This window comes from Atractosteus spatula (assembly GCF_055471065.1).
Source record: "Atractosteus spatula isolate fAtrSpa1 chromosome 10 unlocalized genomic scaffold, fAtrSpa1.hap1 SUPER_10_unloc_1, whole genome shotgun sequence".
NCBI classification, from domain to species: Eukaryota; Metazoa; Chordata; class Actinopteri; order Semionotiformes; family Lepisosteidae; genus Atractosteus; species Atractosteus spatula.
In genome coordinates, this window is record NW_028296612.1 from 745,001 (window position 1) to 761,482 (window position 16,482).

Here is a 16,482-nt window from a genome sequence, read left to right on the forward strand (position 1 = left end):
ACTTAGCTAAGCCTAGCTGTCATGATCAATGGTCATCCATTGGCGCCTATCTGTCTAGGGAGTGCCAGATGGACATCTGGACTGCATTCCTAAGTGTCAGGAGTAAGTGACTCACATCTCACCTTGATCAACCAATCAGGGACTGGTAGGGCCGAGTAACCCACGTGGGACTCTGATGCCCATGGAACTTTCAGCCAATGAACGAGCTGAAGTTCCTCCAGGTAAAAACAGGCAACACAGAGGGCCTGAGAGACTATTTCCTGGACTTTTCTAAAGGGAATTCAAAGGAGAATTCCAGGGCAGGACGGCCCAGGAGCAAAAGGCTCCCAAGGGCAGGACATTCTCGCAGCGCGCCTCCTGACCATCCTAAGACTCAGCCCGGACAACCACGGAACGGCCAGTGTGTCCGAGTGCCAGAACTTTCCTTTGTTCTAAGAGTCTAGAGCGGAGGTTGCCAGAGAGTAACCAGAGGATCCACCTGAGCTAAGCACCAGCAGCAAGCCTTGTGAACAGGTCGGAACTGTGGACAGCTGAATCACTATTCAGAACTAGCGCTTCATCAGGAATGAACCGGTCCTCTTCCTGACTTGCTGGGACCCACAGTCATCTTTTCTCCTGTGCACAAACTTTGCTAGTTAAAGCCAACACTAACTAGCCGGTAAGTGATCATCTGCAGCACAGCACAGCCTGGCACGGAGCCAGAGAGCCCGCAGGAGATCTGAATCCCCAGAGATTGGATGAGTATTCAACTTCAATGCATTACAGCTTGAGAATTCAATTGTTATCCCAACCAGTTGATATCATTTTAATTCCTAAGAGTTATGTACTTGTTTTCAGTATCTAATGTAGAAGTTGTAACCAAGTTCACTTTATGAAACGATCTAAATGAATGATATACTGAACGTATATATGTAACTCTTTGTAACTGATTGTATATATACCTTTTGTATTCTGATAACCCTCTCGATAAGATCTGTTAGGTTTATATGCATATTCTATGTATTAATAAATGTATCCTCGTGTATTAGTACCCGTGTGTGTGTGCGTTGTTTGAGTTATATCGCATGGTTGGATTCTAAGGCCATCAAAAGAATCATTTTGTGATTTACGGCTACAATTAATAAATGTCCCCGTACATGCCCAAACCCTACAGAAATGGTGCCTTCAGAGAGCACACTACATTTATTGGCGTCCCTGGACGGGCTATGGTAAGACTGAAATGAGTCAACCAAGCGGAATAATTCAATATAAAACACCGCGGGTTTCATACTCGACAATACAGTGTGCTGAAAGCCGAAAGGAAAAAACTTCCCCTTGCTCTTTAAGCAGTGCTTGATTGTTTTGTGATCTTTTGCGATCTACTGGGTTGATTGCATACTTGATCTTGTGGTTTTCTGTGGTAGAACTGTGATTTCGTACTGAAAAGTAATACTCTTTAAGTTTAACGATGGTTGCTAAAAGGTCTGAATTCAAGTCGCTATTAAGCACTCTCTCTAGCAGCGACAGGTCTGACCACGATCTCTGTCATATCTCCGTCAGCGGAGAAGCTAGGAGAATAAACCTCCATTCTCTGAGAGAGCTAGCGAAGGACATGGAGAGATTTGACCCTGCAGTGTCAGAGAATAATATCGAGAGTTATATTCAAGACCTCAGGTATACCCTGCAGTACCTGCCAAACGCTACAGAACAGGAAAAAGTGTTTCTGGTCAGGAAAACTAGCAGCAGAGCTGTACATGAGTGGATGGCTAGGCAGATGAAGAAAGTCTGTGATGACTTTGAAGAGCTGTGTCAAGCACTTATCAGAATACAGTGCGTTTATTGACCCGACTGCCCCGATAGCCACCGCCCTTAACATTAAGCACGAGAGAGCAGAGTCCCCTCGCGAATATTACGAGAGACTTAGATGAACTTATTTTGCAGGGCGAAATGATGAGGGTTGTGAAGAGAACACACATTTCAAGGGTTTATTCATTGCGAATCTCCACCCGTCAGTCAGAAAGATGATCTTAATGCATACAGATGCACAGACCATGAAAATGACTGATATTAAGAGATTCGTGCAGAAAGCCTGGGAGTATGATGTCCAAAGTCGCTCTGAGCAAAAAGCTGTTAAAGCGACTGTGTTCGCCGTCAGAGCCAGCAGGGTTAATTCCCCCCTGCTTGAAGGAGCACAGGCTCCTGAGCTGGCTAAGCCCCGTTCCAAAGCAGGCACACAGGACCACACCCAGCGTCCTAAGTTCCATGAGAACACCGGGGAAGAGAAAGGGCTAGATAAAGCTGAACAAAAGGATTCAGTAGCCGCCCGCCTGGCCAGGCTTGAACAAGTTTTATTAGGACAGAGACAACCGCTCCCCAAGGCTGCCGGAAGCGTGAATGAGCTGATACTCTCCACTGGAGGAGGCGGAGACCCGCCCCCTCTCCCTCCCTCAGTCTATCTGATTGAATGGAAGGGTTCCTGCCTGGATGAGGTCAGCCACTCCCAAGCGAGTGCTGACTCCACCCCTGAAGTCACAGAGCAGGCAGTAAAACAGAGAGGAAAAGCAGGAAGCTTTTACCTCAAGGCTGCCATGGGAGATGTCTTACACAGTGAGACATTGATTGACACTGAGGTTGAAAGGTGTTTGATGTCATACAGCAAGCTCAAACGGGTAGAAAAAGAAAAGGGCATGCGACTCAGAGAGGAATCTTTGGTGGATCACCAGAAAGGCAAGGTGTGGAAACAGGTCAAGGCTCCTAAGCCTTCTGTACAGAAGGAAGGGGGGCCAAGAGGCAGACTGTGCTCACACAGTGCCCACCGAACACAGAAGCCTATGTGGAGATTCCTTCTGTTCCCTCTGGACAAGAAATAAAAATATTTTCTTGTTCCCCGGATATACAGGGAAGTCATGTCCCGGCTGAGGTCACAACAGCCTCCATGCCACAGAAGCGGTGCTCCAAGCAGCCGCCTGATCCACCAGGTAAAGCACACCCCTTTTACATCCCTAAAGAGGAGCAGATCTCCCCACCTGGCGATGAAAAGGAGCTTTCCCTGTGCACCCTGGCACCCAAGAGGGGTCAGGACCACCACCCTGCAGTGGTGGAAGGGATCCAGATGGCAGGAGAGCAGGTTGGTGATGTAGCCCTCACCCTTAGCCCCGAGAGGTCCTCTATTAGTGAGGATCTGCTTGTGCAGCTGTCACGGGGCCACCGCCAGGTGCCCCTGGTGCAACATTCACAGGTTAGAGAGGAGGTCCAGCTGGACGCTGAGACGACTGCGCTGTGGACACACCTGATCCCAGATGCCGATTCCCTCTGCTGTGACCCAGGGAACCTGCAGTCAGGTAACATTATTTCTCACAACTACCAGATAGTGAGTGAGACTGACCTGATTGTTCCTGCCTCAACGGCAGGGTTTCCAACACACCCAGTCCCCCGGAAGGGACAGGGAATGAAAGCCGAGCCGGTTTTCTTACAGCCACCAGCTCAGTCTGTCAGTCTGAGTCTGACCAACAGTGGTTCACCAGACTGGAGCTGGATGGTCAAGCCACCCGCCTGTTAGTGCAGAACACGGCAAAGGGGGGTGTCAGAACCCCCGCCCGCACTGACATGGGCCTGGTGGGTGATAGTGAGTTCAAAGACAGTGTACTAGCTATCCCACTGCTGGGGCAGCTCCCTGAACCCCTAGCGAGGGAAGGGGGGAGCGAGCAGGTGCCCTACACCCACGCCCAGCGAACGATTGTAAACATGCCGATAGAGGGATTCCTCAATCAGGAAGTTTGCAGGGTAGACCTGAACAGTGAGACTGGGGTAACAAGTCCAGATCACTCAGGTGCTCCAGATGATCACTCAGCCGAGGTTCAGGCATGCTCCACCGCTGCACCACCCCCTGCAGGGTTCCTAGAGCACAGGCATGAACAAATCGAAAAAGCAGATGCCCTGGAAATGGAGGAGGAGCATCAACAGCTGCGTCAGATCTCCCCAGATTTCCAGGATGTTGGTGCCCAAGATGCCACATGGCATACTGAGAAAGACACCATGTACATACTGCGCCAGCTTAGAAAGGCGACAGTCACTCAGAAGGAGATGACTGAGATCAGCCACCCTAAAAGACTTTTAGGAGGACTGATCGCTGCTGCCACTGTTGTGCGTTTGCTATTTTTGGTAGGTTTGTTTGCTACTGGCACTCTCACCCTGACTGCCCCAAGAAGGCAGGTGTCAGAGATGCCAGAGGGTAGTGACAGACTGTATCAACAGCAGCAAATGTTGGAAAGCTTAGGGAAAACCCTACAGGCAACTTCCTATGCAACAGGGTTAAACCTTATCCCCCAACCAGTGGACATGATTGCCGGTGTTATACAGTGGGTTTATGCTTGTGTGCAACAGGCCAGAATGTTGACACAAGACCTGTTAAGGGAGTTCAGTGCCACTGTAGCCAGTCTAGCCATGGCACAATTCCCAACCCACTTGATTCCACTCTTCTCAGTAGAGGAGTATGTGACATTAACCACCCCATCGCTCAGAGCTCACCCAGAAGGCAATCCAAGATTGAATTTGGTTCCAAATCTTGAGATGGGTATGGCTACCAAAGCTATCCATTGGCTGTGTCTAAATGATTCACCAATGAAGGGTGTAAAGCTACTAACGAACAGAGGGAGGTTAATGAACCCCATGAAGAGCAGGTGGGAAGTAAATGGCTGGTCAGCACACCACACCTAACTGTCACTATGACTTGTGACAGGCATGATACAGCTACCACAATGCAGCTACCTAACCAACAGTCTCCTGCAAGTTCCCAAGGAGGCCATAGTACAGCATGGTAACTTAACACTGTACGGTCTGGAACCAGACAACATAAGACCAAACTGGAGGTCGTGGATGCCTTCAGGTGCCACACTATTGAATTGGATAGAAATCCAAGAAACACTACGCCCTGAAGAGGTACAGGTAGTTAGTTTGCTTTAATGGAACAAACCTCCAACCCACCCTGGCAGGTGCCCAACACAGGTGTCGTGGTTTATCAGGGGGGCTGGGAACAGGAACTGTTGTTATTGTAACACTACTGCCGGGTAGCTGGGTCATGACTGACAGTGTACTCTGAATGCTGTACTCTTACATCAAGATGTACTCCGGGTAGCATGAATGAGTCAAAGGTAGCATGTCAAAAGAAAGGAAGTTACTTCTTCCCAAATATCTGCCTACAGAGGTATCAGATATTGACAGTGAACTTCCTGATGTGTAATGCCTAGACTGAGATGATGTCTCCTACCGTGTTTATACATACTCCAGATTTTATTCATCCTGTTTGTTCCCAATGCTGGTTCCGGTATGAATTCTCGAGGAGTAATGTGGACATTTAAGGTTAATGTTCTAATGACAAGGGACATCACTTAACTCTGTTTTGTTTTGAAGGCAACAACGCCTCAGGACCTCGTGACCTTCAAAAAGGGGGGATATGTAGCGGCAATGCTTATTAATAAGACAGAATTAAGTGTTGCTGTGCTTTCCCAAATGAGGCCCCATCTCTCTCTTCAAATCTGTGGTGCAGCCACAGAGAAGCTATTCATGCAGGCTGATTTAAAGATGTTTTCTTTTGATAAGGGACAGCTCCCAAATGGGGATGCACTTAGCTAAGCCTGGCTATCATGATCAATGGTCATCCATTGGCGCCTATCTGTCTAGGGAGTGCCAGATGGACATCTGGACTACATTCCTAAGTGTCAGGAGTAAGTGACTCATATCTCACCTTGATCAACCAATCAGGGACTGGTAGGGCCGAGTAACCCACGTGGGATTCTGATGCCCATGGAACTTTCAGCCAATGAATGAGCTGAAGTTCCTCCAGGTAAAAACAGGCAACACAGAGCTCCAAGACTATTTTAAAGACTTTTCTAAGGAGAATTCTAAAGGAGAATTCCAGGGCAGGACGGCCCAGGAGCAGAAGGCTCCCAAGGGCAGGACATTCTCGCAGCGCGCCTCCTGACCATCCTGAGCCTGGACAACCACGGAACGGCCAGTGTGTCCAAGTGCCAGAACTTTCCTCTGTTCTAAGAGTCGAGAGCGGAGGTTGACAGAGAGTAACCAAAGGATCCACCCGAGGTTAGCATCAGCAGCAAGCCTCGTGAACAGGTCGGAACTGTGGACAGCTGAATCACTATTCAGAACTAGTGCTTCATGACTTGCTGGGACCCACATTCATCTTTTCTCCTCTGCACAAACTCTGCTAGTTAAAGCCAACACTAACTAGCCGGTCAGTGAGCATCAGCAGTGCATCGTCGCAAGCCGCACAGCACAGCCTGGCACGGAGCCAGAGAGCCCGCAGGAGATCTGAATCCCCAGAGATTGGATGAGTATTCAACTTCAATGCATTACTGCTCGAGAATTCAATTGTTATCCCAACCAGTTGATATCAATTTAATTCCTAAGAGTTATGTACTTGTTTTGAGTATCTAATGTAGAAGTTATAACCAAGTTCATTTACAAAACGGTCTAAATGAATGATATACTGAACGTATGTCCTCTTGATATATGTAACTCTTCGTAACTGACTGAATATATACCTTTTGTATTCTGATAACCCTCTCGATAAGATCTGTTAGGTTTACATGCATATTCTATGTATTAATAAATGTATCCTCATGTATTAGTACCTGTGTGTGTGCGTTGTTTGAGTTATATCGCATGGTTGGATTCTAAAGCCATCAAAAGAATCAACTTTGTAATTTATGGCTACAATTAATAATTGTCCCCGTAAATGCCCAAAACCTACAGAACTGGTGCCTCGTGAGAGCACACTTCACTGTGAAGGGGAAGAAGTTTGTGACTTCCAGGTGTTTCCAGAAGGGAGAGGTGGTGTGTGATTACAATGGCAAGGTCATCACAAAGACAACTGCTGAAGCTCACAGATGACAGAGAGAGACATGAGATGTCTTTTCTTTTCAGATGAACCTGCACAAAAACTGTGCATTGATGCTCGTGAAAAACACTGAGCCTGCCTCCCGGATAAGGAGGCAAATCGGAAGATGGATAAATCAATCAAAGAGAAAAGACAATGTAAGGGCTGTAAGAAAGTCATTTATAATCAACGAACAGTCTGTCATAATTCTGTCTGTGACAAAAAGGGACATTGTTGAGGGGAGAAGAGCTCCTCTGTGATTACAGCATTTCCAGGAAATAATTTCAAGGTGAAGGACAAGCTCTGGAGTGGTTGGTTCACTGACCATTTCCAAAAAAGAAACTAAGTAAGTATATTAAAGTGCATATTTTGAAGATATTCATTTTCTTGTATCTTGGAATTAATGTAAAAATTATATTCGTGTTAATGTCTTGAAAATAGCATTTCTCATTCTCATCAGCAAGGATATAAGAAAAGATGGAAAGATGGCGACGGTTTACAGAAAGCTCTCTCGTTGTGTGTCTGTTTTAATGTTTATTTATACGTTAATACTCTTGTTTTGTGTTGGACGCTCAATGTCTGTCATTACTTATGATAGACAAACGCTTTTAAACCTGAGGACAGACTCCTTAATGTCATCAAACAACTTTTTTCACGTACCGGACCCCACCTGCTGGATCGGACAAAGATGCGGCAAACAACAACAACAGGTGGGCAGACGCCGGGGGAGACGAGGCGGCGTACTAGCGCGACCACGAAGGCGTCCGCACAGACCACCGCTGCCGTCTATTTTGTTAGCTAATGTTCAGTCACTGGACAAAAAGATAGATGAGCTACATTGTCGGATCAATGCGGAAAGGGACCTGAGGGACTGCTGTGTTTATGCCTTCACTGAAACCTGGCTGAATGCATGCGTCCCGGACACCGCCATCCAGCCAAAGGGGTTCACCGTTTACCGCATGGACAGAAACCACCAAGCAACCGGCAAACACAAAGGAGGAGGCGTCTGCTTCCTGGTCAACAGCAAGTGGTGCACCGACGTGAAGGTAATCTCTAAATCCTGCTCGCCGAATCTAGAACACCTGACCATAAAATGTCGACCCTTTTATTTGCCGAGGGAGTTTTCCGCCACTATCATCACAACCGTTTACATTCAACCTCAAGCCTGCGTGGAAGCAGCACATAGCGAACTCCATGACATTATCAACAAGCACGAAAACTCCCACCCAGAAGCCGTCTCAATTGTAGTTGGCGACTTCAACCACTGCACTCTGAGGAAAGTACTGCAAAAATACATTCAGCATGTCACAGTACCGACAAGAGGAGACAATATTTTGGATCACTGCTACACAACAATAAAAGGAGCATACAAAGCGCTTCCCAAACCGAGTTTCGGTAAGTCGGACCACATCGCTCTCCTGTTGCTTCCTGAGTACAAACAGAAGCTGAAGACCTCCCCCATTGCGAACAGGTCAGTGCGTTGTTGGTCTGAGGAGGCGGAAAGCAAGTTAATAGACTGCTTTGATAGTACAGACTGGGACGCATTCAGAGCTCCCGACACAGATTTAAATGAGTATACGGACGCGGTCACCAGCTATATTAAATACTGCACCGACATTTGTGTACCAGAAATGAAAATTAGGTCATTTCCCAATCAGAAACCGTGGTTCAACAACGACATTCGCAATAAAATAAAAGATAGATCCATCGCGTTCAAATCGGGGGACAAAGAGCTGTACAAGAAATCACGGTATGCATTAGAGGAAGCCATAAAACGCGCCAAACGGAGCTACAGAGTGCGGCTTGAAACGCAGTGCGCTGACACCCGGAGGCTGTGGCAGGGATTACAGTCAATCGCAGGCTACAAGGACTGCAGCCAGGAGATTGACACGAACAAGGCATCCCTGCCTGACGAGCTGAACCATTTCTATGCCCGCTTTGATGCTCTGAACATGGGCAATGCTGAGAAGACCCCAAGTGTGCAGGGCGAGTTTGTTCTGAAACTCTCAGAGCAGGACGTGCAGAAGACTCTGAGCAGGGTGAAAATCCGTAAGGCTGCAGGGCCTGATGGGATACCACCTCGAGTCCTAAGGACATGTGCAGCCCAGCTGACCACAGTGCTTACGGACATCTTTAACTCCTCCCTGTCACAGTCCATGGTCCCCACCTGCTTCAAAAAAACCACTATTGTTCCAACCCCCAAAAAGGCAAAAGTGACATGCCTGAATGATTACCGCCCAGTAGCATTAACATCTGTGGTGATGAAATGCCTGGAGAAGCTGGTGTTGTCACACATCAACTCCTCCATCACAGAGTCCCTGGACCCCTTGCAGTTCGCCTACCAGAACAACAGATCAGTGGATGATGCTGTCTCCCTGGCTCTGCATACAGCCTTGGAACACCTGGACACTAAGAACTCGTATGTGAGAATGCTGTTTGTGGACTACAGTTCAGCATTCAATTCCATCATACCCAGTCAACTGGTGACAAAGCTCAGGGGATTAGGTCTGTGCAACTCTGTCTGCAACTGGCTGCTGGACTTTCTTATCGAGAGACCACAGGTGGTGCGGATAGGCAATAAAACATCAACACCACTCACCCTGAGCACTGGAACCCCACAAGGCTGCTGTCTGAGTCCAAGGTTGTACTCCCTATTTACTCACGACTGCACAGCAAGACACAGCAACAACCGCATCATTAAGTTTGCCGATGACACCACTATAATAGGACTGATCAGTGATGATGACGAGTCCACTTACATGGATGAAGTTGTACAGCTGCTTAGGTGGTGTCATAGCAATAACCTGGACTTGAACATAAAGAAAACGAAAGAGCTAATAGTGGACTTTCGGAGACACAGGCCATACACTCACAGCCCACTCAGTATTGATGGAATGGAAGTGGAAACAGTCACCAGCTTTAGGTTTTTAGGAATTCACATCTCTAAAGATCTAACCTGGACTGTGAACACTGACTCTATCATGAAGAAGGCTCAGCAGCGCCTTTATTTCTTGAGGTGCCTCAAGCGATGGGGGATGCCAATACATGTGTTGGTGAACTTCTACCGCTGCACCATCGAGAGCGTCCTCACCAACGGGATCACCGTGTGGTATGGCAACACCTCTTCGCGAGAAAGAAAGGCACTGCAGAGAATGGTCAATATGGCCCAGAAGATCATCGGCTGCGGTCTCACCGAGATTAAACAGCTCTATGAGGACCGCTGCCGTGGTAGAATTCTGGCCATCACAGAGGACAGTCACCACCCCGGGCATGAGCTCTTTACCCCACTGCCCTCAGGCAAGAGATATAAGAGCATACGGACACTTACCACTAGATTCTTCAATAGCTTCTATCCACAAGCAGTGAGACTGGCGAACACATTTAGCCATCCCCCTCGGACCTCACCTACACCATCACCATCTACCTCTTTATGATTTCTTATCTATTGCACATCTCCAGTCATTGTTTACACGTCTGTATTGTTTACATTCAAACTGTCTACATGTTTACTTGCACATTGTCTATTGTTTGTTTGTACATTGTCTTGATGCACTGTTTGCACTTTGTCTTGTTTTTTACACTTGTTTTACAATCGAGAGACTTTCTGTGAGTAAGAATGCCATTGTACCAGTACCGGTTACATATGGCAATAAAGTTCAAGTTCATAAGGAAGGGATATGGATCTTGCAACTTCTTAAAAGTTGTAAAAGTGATTACCATATTGCCAGTGGTTTATATTTAAAACCTAAAGATTTTAAATTGAATCTTTCTTAAACAAAGGACATTTTTCACAGGAACAGCAGCCTAAATCAGTCGATGACTGTAAATATGACAAGCTTGTGATAAATTGTAAAGTGCAAAACAAAGTTGTATTGTTTTGGTTTTGTCTTCAACATCATATTAATAGGCATGTTATTTTTTGAGCAGCTGCCTGCCATTCACCACCAGCCAAGATGCCACGAGGTACATGAAATGACCCAGAAGTACTTAATGATACAGAAATATGGGGGGAAAAAAAAGAAGACAAGAAATATCCATTAACACGTGCATCTAGAAGCCAGAAGACGGGTGATGATCAGCATTTCAAAAGCAGACACTGGAGGTTGAATTCAAGTTTTAACAGTGATTGTCTATGTTTGGCTTCAACACAAATCATATTAATATGCTCACATTATTCATTTGTACAAAGTCCCCAATATTCATTACAGGCGACGTTCCCAGGAGTACACACGACCCAGCCAGAACGTGGCTAGCTGACGTGCAGTGGACCTCAGGGAAAGAACTCTTGCCCACACGGATGTCTCTGCTCTGAAAACCACTGGATAAAGGTATATGGCGGTCTGTTCTCAGCTGTTGATTTTGTGAAAAATATTGAATATGAAAGATTGAAGTGTCACTATTCAATGAAGTTCAGACATAAGTATTATGTTGAGAAGCTAGATCTGTTCTACTAATAGCTTTAGTACCTTAATATTGTACTGTTTGCTCTGGTTTTCAGACATCAGTCCAAGATCATTGGTGGGTTAATTGATTTCTGGTAAGATTGGCCCCACGTGTGAGTGTGTGTTTACATTTCTATCTGGCATCCTCAAAAGATGGTTTTGTTTCCTTTTCTTAATTGCTCTTGATTACTAGAGTTTATTTGGCATGATACATTTGTGATAAATGCTTTTTCTTTGTGAATAGTCTTATTTTAATCTACATAATGTCAATGAGTTAGTACCTTAAAGAACAAGCAGTAAAAGAAATGACATTTCAGGTTTATTAGCTAAAGTTTTTATAAGTGAACTGAGATTCCTTTACAGTGCAGAGACCCATCTTTAATATGCTGTGTGTGCTCATAATGGACTTGAAATTTGTTTTTGTCACAATGTAAAGGTATAATAAATAGATAATATACTCTATTTATCAAGACTTGACTATTTTAATTCCATACTTCCATTGACTGCTTTGGAATGCATTCCTTACAATTTTCCTAAATAATCATTGTCTCACAGTGTAGACCTGGGTGACATAACAGGGGTCAGGGCTGTGTTGACTGGAGGTTTGTGTAGACTGGCCATTGTCTATGTGAGACTGTGGGATCACTAGGGGTTCCCCTCCCCCCCAACACCTGTAACATTGTCAAGTGGTATAACTACCTACAAAAGCTAAAGTTTCCTCCATTAAGGGGTCACTATTTGTTACATTCTGGCGGAACAAGAGACAAGATAAACCTCTCACTGTCACTGACGGAGCAGTCCGGGACACTCTATGCTAGATTGGACTATTGTCTTTGGAAGATGGGGTCACAGGTGATGAAATAGACCACAGTGGCAGTCCTGCCTAGCTGTTATATCACTGACAGACTCACCCACACATTGAGAAGAGAGCACTGGTTTCTGTGCAGAAAGCAGAACAACTCACTTTAACTGGTCAATTAGGTCTAATGAGTTTTATTGCCCTTGACATCTAACTTACTCCAGCCACCCTTGTGGAAACAACCCCTAATTACTGTTCATGAGCTCCTGGCCACACTTGTTCCCAGTGGAACCAACCTGGAGCAGCAGAACAGAGGTTTTTGTTTCTTTAAGTTGTCTGCTGTTGTAAAACAAGTCATCCCTTAGGAATAAAAACTCTCCCTCTAGTCTGGTTGCTATCTCCTTTATTTGCCCCATATTCCCAGGGCAAAGCAGCTGAGTGATCAAAAGCTGAACTGCAATTTCACTGAATTTCACACTGGGTTACAACAGACCCTGGTGGGAGAATGGGCAGGAGAGGGCCGGTTGTGCTCCTGAACTAGTCCCCTCCTCTCCTACTCTCGTATTTGCATCACAGTCTATAAACTCCAGCCCTATTGCTTTTCTTCCAGTTCATTTTTTTTTAATACAGCTCGTAAATTATGTATACTCTTGTGAAGTATCAAGAAAGCACTCTTATCTTTATTTCACGTACAGTATACAGGAGACTGCTTGATAAAAAATAAATAAAAGCGCTATTCCCGACGGTCTAGCACAGTAACCACAACTCAAATAACTTTAACTAGAGGAAGAAATCCATCTTCTGCTCAAAAGGAAAAAAAAACATTGAAATCATAAATCTCCAACACTGGCTGAAGACTCTGTGTGTCCGTGCTCAGCGGTTATATAGGACAGGACTCAGCGCGCAGCAGGTGCGGCTCATTGCTCTACGCTCCCCGTGCGGAATGCGCGTCTCCTCCTTCCAGACTAGTAACACCGCTGCATACATCCCTCTTAAATCCCAGAAACACAGAAACTCCGGGGTGTTTCTGTGAGTCAGTACTGGGTTTCTCTGTTCGAGGTTACAAGCAGAAACAAAAAAAGCGCTGAAAGCAGGAAGTTATTTCTGCTCGTAGGCATAAACGTGTAAAAATAAATTTTCTGATTCCTAAAACCCTAATAAAATCCATCTAAGTCTCCCTTTCGTTCCCAATGCACATAACTGAATATAAACCAGTCAAGTTCAGGTACTTTTCTGATGTACAGTATCTGAATAGTTCTGGCGCGGCTGTTGTAACAAAGATACTTACGAACTTTTTTTTTTCCATACGAGCTCTTGCCGTTTTTAAAGTGAATATTTTTTTGAATTCGCTAAATCACACGAAACACCAACATCACTTATCGTAAGCATCTGACCAATTACATTCCTGAATGTTAAACCCATTTAGTATTTATTTTTAACTTGTTTTTTTTAAATTACACACCTGTTAACTTAGTCCGGATCGCGGTCACCGAGGACCACTTCTGTCTCCCCAGATGACACTTTTTATTTTTAAGATAAACGCGAGATAAACAACGTTTGTTTGAAACCGCTCCACAAATTTTCTCACATGCACGTATTCTCAAATATCACCACAACAAAACCATAAAGTTTGTTTCCACAGACATGACACTATTATGCAATAAACCAATAAATTAATGAACTAGCAGAATCCCAATAAAAACACACGGCAACCCGGCAAGCACAGCATGTCAATATCATACATTTTTACCAACAAAACCGCAAAAGCAAAAACCAGCAAATATATATATATATATCCCATGTTTTTACCTTATTCTGGAGCATGATATATATCCAAAATAACCCAGACTAGTTTATCTCAAGAGCTAGAGACTAGTAAACGTTACTGATTACGTAGTAAATGTTTGAAGAACGAGCGCCAGAAATAAGGCGATTTGATTGGTAAAAACCGCTGTCATTCTTTGTATTTTCAGCCATTCAGAGCCCTTAGGGGGTGAGACTTCCTCTAGAAGCTTCAGGCTGCATTTTTAGCTGTCAATCATTGACTCAGAAGGGATAATCAATCAGTTTTTTTTTATCAGTTTCTTATCAGTGCTCCTTTTTTTCACACCAGAAGGCAACTCTGAGGTTTTTTTTCATTGCATAACAGCAGATAAAGGCTCTCTAGCAGTGTCTTAAGGTTTTTATAGCAATTGCAATGGTTTTTATTCTTATTATTTTCTATATTTTATGATTTTTTATTATAGGCGTGACATTTCATTCCAGGTCCAGTCTTCACAAAACATGATGTAGAATTTTTTCTAATTGATCAATTTGTCCCAATTTTTTATCCAAGCTAGTAGCCACCTAGAACAAGGTTTTCAAATCATTCCCAGGCCCTTGACATGCATATAGTTGAAAAATCTGACCTCTGAAGACCAAAAAAAAATGTTCGCCAGCTGTTTTTTTTGTTTTTTTTTCATATGTTTGTCTGCTGAGTGAACACATTAAGCAATATAAGAAATTTGACTATTCACACTCAAAGCCAAGGGGGTTAGCTTCAATTTAAGACCTGAACCAGGCTCCTGCTATGTTCTGCTGCAGAGATATAACAAATGTTTAAGGGGGAGGAAATTCCAGGCGGACATTGGCTAAATATGTCACTGGTAGTAAAAGGTTAAGTATTCTTGCCATTTTTAGCATATTGTAAGTGGATTTTTTGCAAACATTTTATTTTTTAAATCACATGAAACACAATCAACCCATTGTAACTTCACATTGATAATCCCTGAGCTTTATAACTGTGTATTATTTCTTTTTACCTTGTTTTAATATTTTTTTTATTATTTTTGCATTTTACAGAGCTTTTTAATATATTGTGAGCATTTTAGTGTCATTTTAAAATAGGACTATCAATGCTCCTGACTTTTAAACCTGTATTTATTCTGACATTATTCTCTCCACCTGCAGATGAGGGAGGTATTTGATTTTAAATTTGTTGATTTGGGGGGGAAATATACATTCATTTCCTTGTATCACCAGTGGAAACTTGGCATTTTTGGATGAATTGCAATCTTTACTGCAAGGCCTTCAGACTGATATAGAAATGACTGGAGATTTAAATGACACATTTGATAAATCAGACAGGAACAGCATAACATCTAAAATGGCAGATGTACTCTAAAGTACTGAAAAATTTCCGGCACATTCATAATAAATACAATTTATTTAATTTAAAGCATAAAATTTGCTTTAAAAAGAAAACCACAATTTGTACGATATCATATTTCAATATCGACGTTCAGATGAAGAATTTGAGGATTTGAATATCAATGGAGAGTACATTGATTTTGGGACAATGTTTGCATCTGAATAATCCTCCCTCCTGGAAAGAAGGAATAAAAAGTTTTCAGTGTCAGTCTTTGGGATCCCCCCCAAAAAACGTGCAAATTTGTTTCCGATGTATTTTGGATAAAGATATAACTCTCATAGAAGATACATTTTATCAGTTGAATGCAGTCGATACTTTCGACTTTTTATATGATGATAGGACCTACATTTAGGGCTCAGTACTGATAACACTGCTGCTATTGATGGAGTAGAAATAAGTGATGTACTGGCAGTTTTTTTTTTCTGAGGCAAGAGGTCCTAGAACACCTCCTATAAAAATGTTAAGATTCAGATCAAGACATATTTTTCCACCTCACCTAATGCTATTGCACTAACGAGGCTGAAGTTGGCTTCTTATTCGCGAGCTGCTGCTTTGCGTTTTTCGTTCCATCTTAAATGCTGCTGCTATGATGTTATGTCGTCTTTCGCCTGTAGATGGCTCTCTACAGTCGTTTTTAAAAATACTTATCCGAATGTATTACTGTACATTTCCTCAGTAAAGGAGAATATGTAAGTAGAGACTGTCCAAATTGCATTTTTGTATGAAACACATTTCAGAAACACAACTCACAATAAAACAAACTGGCATGTTATACCACGAGTAAATAAGACAAAGGCAAAACGTAAATTCACTGGCACTTTCTGCATATTTTCCACGACCTTGCCTTCTGATCATAAAAAGTCTCAAACTCTTGCATTTTACAAGAAATTTTAATATAGCAGTTTTAAATGGGACATTTAGAACATGGCATATGAGACTATATGGTTAACTGAGGATGAGCAGAGGGTGACCGAACCTACCTCCTGGTTATAAAAATGTCTAAAAATTCTGACACAGATGTGAGAGAGACAATGGAAAAGACTATCAAAATCCTGAACTTCAGGACATTGTACTGTACCATTTTTTAAATACGACCCTCTGAACATGGCATGAGAGAATACATTGTCAAATGGTAAATGCAATGTTTGCTATATTGCTAGGGCCCTCCCTTCTGATTTTA